The sequence below is a fragment of the Jaculus jaculus genome, chromosome 6, assembly GCF_020740685.1.
Source record: "Jaculus jaculus isolate mJacJac1 chromosome 6, mJacJac1.mat.Y.cur, whole genome shotgun sequence".
NCBI classification, from domain to species: Eukaryota; Metazoa; Chordata; class Mammalia; order Rodentia; family Dipodidae; genus Jaculus; species Jaculus jaculus.
In genome coordinates this window covers 9,844,378-9,852,562 of record NC_059107.1, presented here as the reverse complement: position 1 = coordinate 9,852,562, position 8,185 = coordinate 9,844,378, and the positions used below count along the sequence as shown (strand labels likewise).

Here is an 8,185-nt window from a genome sequence, read left to right as displayed (position 1 = left end):
AAAATATATTTTAAAAAGATAACAGTTGGCAGAGAGGAAGATTGGACCTCCCCCTGAAGAGCTCCTCAGTTCTCTCTCACACAGAAGCTGGTATTGAGCCAGGTGTGTAACAGAAAAGCAGGGAGTCCTCCCCTGCCTTGGGCTCTGAGATGTCAGTACAAGAATGGGTTGATCTGTGTGTTCCCTGGCAGAGGGTACTATGAGACACAGAAGACAGATGCCATAAGCCACCTAAGGCTCATGCTGCAGAAATAGATGAGAAGGTAAAGGATGGGTAGGTAGGATGTTAACTTATTAATAACTTGATACCAAGGCCAATATGAACAAATAGGGATATACAGAAAACACCCACTCTGTGAAAATGTATGAGAAAGCCTGTGCCATGCTAATAACCCACAAAAGGCCCCAAGCCTTTGAGCATAGGACTGTTGAACTTCTAACCTTCCACCCAGCTCTGACCTGCCTCTGGCCCTTGAAGTGTATTCTCTCTTAATAATCTGTCTCTGCTTCTACTGCTGTCCACTTTTTCCTATCCAGTTTATTGTTCTTTAAAGCAAGAGCCTAGGAATCCCAGCAGTGCCCACTGGACCCCACTATATGCTGATAACACCTGGATATTCTAAAAGGAGAATTTATGAGCAGTGTGGTGAGTAAGGAGAGTTACCAATGGAGCAGGCTGTCAACACACTTATAATAGACTCTGCCTTTTGTCGTTGACACATAAGTATTCCTGCAAAGTTTTCTTGACAGACACTCAGATTCAGAGCTGATGCAGAGGAGTGTGTTGTGTAATTAACAGGAAATATGATTCCCAAGAAAGAAATAAAAGGAGATACCAGGTGTTATAATTCCTGTTTCCTTATTTCTTAGCAAACCATGGTCATCAGTATTAACCAAGTGAGAACAGAAATGGGATTTTTTTTAAATATATTTTTTTGTTCATTTTTTATTTATTTATTTGAGAGTGACAGACACAGAGAGAAAGACAGATACAGGGAGAGAGATAGAATGGGTGAGCCAGGGCTTCCAGCCACTGCAAACAAACTCCAGACGTGTGTGCCCCCTTGTGCATCTGGCTAACGTGGGACCTGGGGAACCGAGCCTCGAACCAGGGTCCTTAGGCTTCACAGGCAAGCGCTTAACTGCTAAGCCATCTCTCCAGCCCAGGATTTTTTTTAAAAGAAAATATTTTATGATAATTTTGCTAACATACTCTGCACATTATTTAATCAAGATTGTTTATCTGTTTGAATAGTTTATTATTGAATGTTATTTCAAAAAATATTTTTATGTCTTTGTGAGCAGAGAAAGAATGGACAAGGGACATGCCAAGGCCCCTTTCTGTTGTAAATATACTCTAGATGGCATGTGCCACTTTGTGCATCTGGGTGGGTACTAGGGAATCAAACATGGATCAACAGGCTTTGTCAGTAAGATGCCACTGAGCCATCTCCCCAGCCCTTCTATTGAATTTTAATTTGGCATACTATAAAAGAAGTATACCCTTTGCATCAATGTTCATTGCTTCATTACAATTTTGACAAAATCAAAGCAGCCTTACAGGTAAGTTCCAGCATAGAAAACCAAGTCCCTGATCTGCACATTATTGTCTAACCTCACAAGATGCTGCTAGTACCTAGATGTACCTAATAAAATCACAGGATTCCCTTCAGCACTTAATGCCTATCAACTTTATCTGCTCGCTCTGAAAATACTAGACCTAGTTCTAATACAGTCTTAACTGAATTGTAATGATTATTTGACACGTGAAAGGGGCCTGTATATGAGCACAGGTGTGTTAAGGACCAGCGATCATGCCAGACATGGTGCTCGGTACTTGTCACTCACAGGGGATGTTGCTGTGCACTGTTTGGCATATTTCCCATTCTCAGTCTGCCTTGAGTCTGCAGTAGCTCATATGCTGTTGTTAGTCACCATGTTTACACTTCACGTGAAAACTGAGCATGATGGAGCATTATTTTCAGGATATATCTCCAATCATTTCAGTTCCTAGAGGAAAAAAAGCTCTAACTAAGTTAACATTTACAGCCAGTGTGTCAAGAAGACTTGAGAGAGAGAGAGACAGAGAGAGAGACCACCAGGAAAGCAGCCCAGGACCCCAGGGGCATCCAGGGTCTTTGGCTCCCTAAGGAATAAGATTATCTGAGTACAATGTGCTACCAAAAGCTGTGGCTCTACTGGCAGTGTGTGACGCTGAGAACCCTTCTCTTTCTATTGTCAGGCACAATATAATTATCATCAAGATCTTAGGTAAAGAAAGGCATATGAACATGAGATTGTGTCTAATAAAGTGAAGTATATCATTGCTAAAGAAACTTCTGCTGGTTGTTTGCAAAGGAAAAAAAAAGCAGTAAATGTGTATCTTTAGCACACACAAAGAAAATCAACTCATTGATCTTTGAATCAAATCTTAATATTTGTTGTTAGGTAAAAAAGAATGTGTTCATTTGCCCTGAGAGGAAAATATGAGTGTTACACACACCCTTGGAATGGCACTTCTGCAAACACAGAATCTTAAAAATCACATATAGGATTTTATCTACCATCTATAAAATAGTTGAAAAATTTTTATTTTCTTCTACAGTTGAATAATATCAGGGAGAAAATGTACGCAGTAGCATAGCCACTGTCTTAAGGTTGTTAGTTGAGATTATTTAACTCTTAATCTAAGAGGACAATGTTGAAACTGAATAAAACAGGATTGGTTACAACTTAGGGATCTTGGTAAGTAAAGCAGACTAAGCAGCTGAAAATTAGGATTTCTTGGGTGTATCTGTGACAGGGACTTGAGAGAAACACAAGAGATACTCTTGGGTGGAGGTTGGTAGGATAGAGCATTTAAGAAAGAAATATTAAAGGCTCAAGAATGCTATGAGCCTAATCTACATATAAAAAATTTGAAGTAGGAGAGGAATGACTGAGCTAGAAATTATTATCAAAGGGACTAATTAATTTGTCCCAATCAGAGTAACTGTAGGAGATAATTTTTTTAATTTCTAGGTAAAGGTGCTACAATTTGGTAGAAATTGATAAAATGTCTCTGTTGCTGGATAAATGCAGAAAGTCCAGGGTCTCTGGTTAAGATGTATCCCCAAGCATGGAGGAGAAAGGTGACCAGAGCCCAGAGAAAGGACAGCATACTTTGTGAGGACAGGAGGAGGGCAGTCTGATGAAGTCAGGTGGACCAGGAAAAGAATAAAGACCTGTTCAGCCTGAGCCTCAGGCTGGTGGTAGCTTTTATTAAAGTGGTCACAAAAGCATACTTTTCCTGGGTGGCAGGCATCTTTTGGGTGTGAAAACCAAAATCTCCCTTCTTGAGGTGAATTGTTCAACTATTGCTGTTGCTTTTCACTCTGTAGTCAGTTAAAGGCTGTTCTCTGTGGTTTAGGGTTTAATGGTTTTGAAAAAGTAAGTAGTTGACTGTATTTCTTGCTGTGAGTTTATCTTTGAGTTAGCTTAAAGATACCTTTCAGTTACCTCATCTTTAATGGTGCATATAGTCATAAATTGCTCTACCTTTGGCTTAAATCTAATCTGGCATAGTGACAAGCTAAACTGCTTGTCTTAGGGGTCTTTCTCCCTAAACTTCCTAGCTCCTTATCTGACTTCAGCATCTCTCTCATGGACATATACACTTTTAGATTACTGGCTTATACTTAATTTGGTATAGTGACAAGCAGCTTAGGAGTCTTCCTCTCCAAGCTTCCTGACTCCTAACTGACCTCAGCATCTCTCCTATGGAAATGTACATTTTATATCATTGGCTTTGGGTGATGGATCAGAGAGACTGACCAAGAGATGAACGTTGTCTTAGCTATATACACCTCATTCTCTGTGATGTAATTTTGTCCTTATAGGGTTTTCAGTTCAAATAAGAACTTGAATGAAAATATGGACCAGAAGAATAAAACTTCAACAGACTTTATCCTCCTGGGGCTCTTTCCTGGTTTCAGGTACCCTACCCTCCTCATCCTACTTGTCCTCCTCATCTACATCCTGGCCTTTGCTGGAAATTCCATCCTGATGCTTCTCATTGGTCTGGACTCCCGCCTCCACACCCCCATGTATTTCCTTCTCAGTCAGCTGTCTGTCATTGACCTGGCTTACATCTCTAGCACAGTTCCCAAGACGGCCACCAACTACTTCACAGGGGAGAACAGCATTTCTTTCTTAGCCTGTGCTGCTCAGATGTTTTTCTTCCTCACCCTTGGCTTGGCTGAGTGCATCTTACTGACCCTCATGGCCTATGATCGTTATATTGCGGTCTGCAACCCTCTAAGATACGCAGTCCTCATGAGCCCCAAAGTCTGTTTGAAGATGGCCTCCTCCACCTGGATCGGGGCGATTCTTGCAGCCCTTGTCCATACAGTTTACCCCTTGAATTTCCCTATATGTGGCTCCAGGGAGATCAATCATTACTTCTGTGAGATGCCTGCCATTCTGAGAATGTCTTGCGTGGATACGTCAGTCTATGAGACAGTGAAATTTGTGTCAACGATTGTCTTTCTCCTGATCCCATTTCTCCTCATCCTGACCTCCTACACATTCATATTCCTTACTGTCCTCAGGATGAACTCTCCCAAGGGGAGGAATAAGGCCCTGGCGACCTGTTCCTCACATTTGACTGTTGTGAGTCTCTACTTTGGTCAGGCCATTTTCATCTACATGACTCCCAGCTCTTCCCACACACCTGAACAGGACCAGGTAGGTGCTGTACTGGGTACCATAGTGACCCCCATGCTCAACCCTCTTATCTACAGCCTGAGGAACAAGGAAGTGATAGGGGCCCTGCAGAAGTGTATGGGAAGATGTGGCAAGTGTGAAAATTCCAGGGTTACTCTCAGAAATGTCCTATCCTCAATTTAAGGAGCATCCATGGTCACCTCAAATCCTAGTACATTTGTCATATTGGAAATATAACATTATGAGGGAGGGCAGGTACTAAGATTTATATGCATTGGCATTTACTATTGTTGTTAGTTTAGTCTTGGTGACTTCAGGTGACTACAACCTTAGTATTGTTTGAAAGATTAAATGGATTTTGACAACATCTGTTTTTTCAATAAAAACTCTCCTTTTTCTTTTTATTTAATGTTCTATTGAAAACTTCCATAAATATGGACAATATGCCATGATCATAATGCCCTCCCATGATCCCCCATTTTCCCCTCCCAAATCCCCCTTCACTGAACCTTTTCTTCTTCCCAACTAGTCTGTCTTCTATTTTGATGTCATTGTTATTCTTGTTTTGTGTAGGTCATGTCAGCCACTGTGAGGGCATGAACATCAAGGCCATTCTGTGTCTGGATGACAGTATTGTAAGCACTCCTTCCCTTTCTTTGGCTCTTACATTCTTTCTACCACCTCATCTATAATGGTTTCTGAGCCTTGGAAATGTCTCAGTGCTGAACACTCCACTGTCACTTCTCAGCAGTATAATTAGTTTTGAGTCACCCCAGTGGTCACTACCATCTGAAAAAGAGAAGCTTCTCTAACCAAAAGTGATAGTAGAAGTAGTATATGAGCATAAGCGTAAGTGTTTAAAGAGCAGTTTGGTGGACATAATATATGTATTTGGTAGATAACAGTAGTAGTTCCCCTTCTAGGCTTATGACCTCTCCAGTCATAGGCTTTTCACTGTGGTCCAGTACTAAGCAGGAATTCCATCCTGTGTAGTGGGCTTCCTGTTCAATTGGGAGAGCTGTTGGTTTCTCCCCAAACAGATAAGCTACCATTGCCCCAGTTGGCACATTTTGACCTGTCTGGCAGGCTGTAAGACTTGCAGAGTCTGCTGGTGGTTATGACCATTGATGACTTCTCTCCCACCAAAAGGCTGCACATTGCATAGTTCTTTCCAATATCCTGACAGCTAGTCACCAGGGAGGAGGAAAAGCTCTCTTTTTTCTGTTTCTCTGTGTTGGATTACAAACTCAAGAACTGATTTGCTGATCAATAAGTACCACCTAGGGCTGGAGAGATGGCTTAGCAGTTAAGGCACTTGCCTGTGAAGCCTACGGATCCACGTTCAACTCTCCAGATCCTACATAAGCCAAATGCACAAAGGTGAGGCAAGTGCAAGGTGGCACATGCCCACTAGGTGGCACAAGCATCTGGAGTTTGATTTCAGTGGATGAGGCCCTGGCATGCCAATTCTCTCTCTCTCTCAAAAATAATATAAAATAAAAAGAAGTACCACCTTGATTGATCATTCTAGCTATGCCTCCTTTCATTCATCTATTCACACTTAATTGCTTCAAATAGTTTATATCTTTAATGTTCTAAGTAAAGACATTACTGAGAATGATCTGTTCCAGGTTCAACCATTTTTCCTCAAATTTCATTGTGTCACTTTTTCTTACTGCTGTATAGAATTCCATTGTGTAGATATACCACATCTTAGTTATCCATTCTTCTAGTGGTGGATTGAGGACAGCTCCAAAAGGAGTTCAAGAGAGAGTAAGTTAAATGAAAGCATATGATAACTGGGAAAGACTCAATCATATCAAATTTAGAAACAAGGAACCCACTAATACAAATAGCAGAGAAAGGAAACAATCAACAAAGATATATGAACTATCAAATCCCTCTAATAATATCCTTAGGGTCTGGGGAGATGGCTCATCAGGTAAAGGGGCTTGCATACAAAGCCTGCCAACCCACACTGAATCTTGTTTAGCACCTATGTAAGCCCAGATGCAAAGTAACATGTGCATCTGTGATCCCAATGGGTCTATGACAGGGGGAGGCAGAGCCAGGAGAATCTGAAGCTTGTGGGCCAGCAAGACTGGCATTAATTTATAGCAGCTAGAGACTTCATCTTAGAGAAGATGGATGAAAAACACAGTCCTTTTGGAGTTGTCCACTGACCTACACATATGCTATGGCAATGCACACACACACACACACACACACACACACACACACACACACAAGCATGCACACACACATAACTAACATAATAATAACCATAAATAGAAATGTCTTCACTTACTAATTGAAAACTGCACATGACCTGATTACAGCAACAAAGAGCTATTAGTTTTCTCCAAAATCACACCTCCCTAGCATCGACTCATACACTGAAAAAGAAAGCAGAGAGGTGGGAGCTAAAAACAGAAAAGAGTAATAATACGTCAGACAAGATGGAGTTGAGGCCAAAAGTAATCAGAAGAGATGATAATGGCCACTACATGCTACTAAATGAAGCAAACATCAAGATCATGGAGGAATTACATCTGAAGGGAGGGATCAGCAGTTAAGAGCACTTCTTGCAAAGCATGAGGGCCTGAGGGAGCATGAGACAGCCCAGGCTCAAATCTTCAGAACTCATCTAAAAAGCTGAGTATAGCCACACACACCTGTAATCCAAGTCTGGTGGGGAGTAGAGGCCAGAATCAGGAAGAGAGTCCATCACAAGGAAAAAACAGGCAGGTGAGTAATAGAGGGAGACACCTGATGTTTTTCTCCAGCTGACATAGGTGAGACCATGGGATGCACATCAGCACATGCACATGTATTGCTATACATACCACAATATACATACTGTGCACATGCAAAATTTAAATACATACACACACACAACACACACACATCTCCTGAGCACTGATGTGCCAAATTTCATAATATACAGAGACAGATAGGTCCAAAAACAATTATAGCCAGGCATGGTGGCACATGCCTTTAATCCCAGCATTCAGGAGGCAGAAGTAGGAGGATTGCCATGAGATTGAGGCTACCCTGAGACAATACAGTGAATGTTGTCAGTTCCAGGTCAGCCTGGGCTAGAGTGAGACCCTCCCTCAGAGAGAAAGAAAGAAAGAAAGAAAGAAAGAAAGAAAGAAAGAAAGAAAGAAAGAAAGAAAGAAAGAAAGAAGAAAGAAAGAGAAGAAAGAAAGAAAAGAACCAAAACCAATTATAGTGGATGACTTCAATAACCCACTCTCATAATGAGTTGATTATCCAGACCAAGAAAAAAGTCAACAAAATACTTGATTTGAAAATATATAACAGAGCCGGGCATGGTGATGCATGCCTTTAATTCCAGCGCTCAGGAGGAAGAGGTAGGAAGATCTCTGTGAGTTCAAGGCCACCCTGAGACTACATAGTGAATTCTAGGTCAGCCTAGGCCAGAGTGAGACCCTACCTCAAAAAAACCAAAAAAAAA

At 41.3% G+C, this 8,185-nt stretch overlaps 1 pseudogene; it reads left to right on the top strand.

The window, feature by feature from the left end:
- Nucleotides 1–3,912: 3,912 nt before the first annotated feature.
- On the top strand, nucleotides 3,913–4,916 carry LOC101602006 (annotated as a pseudogene).
- Nucleotides 4,917–8,185: the final 3,269 nt, after the last annotated feature.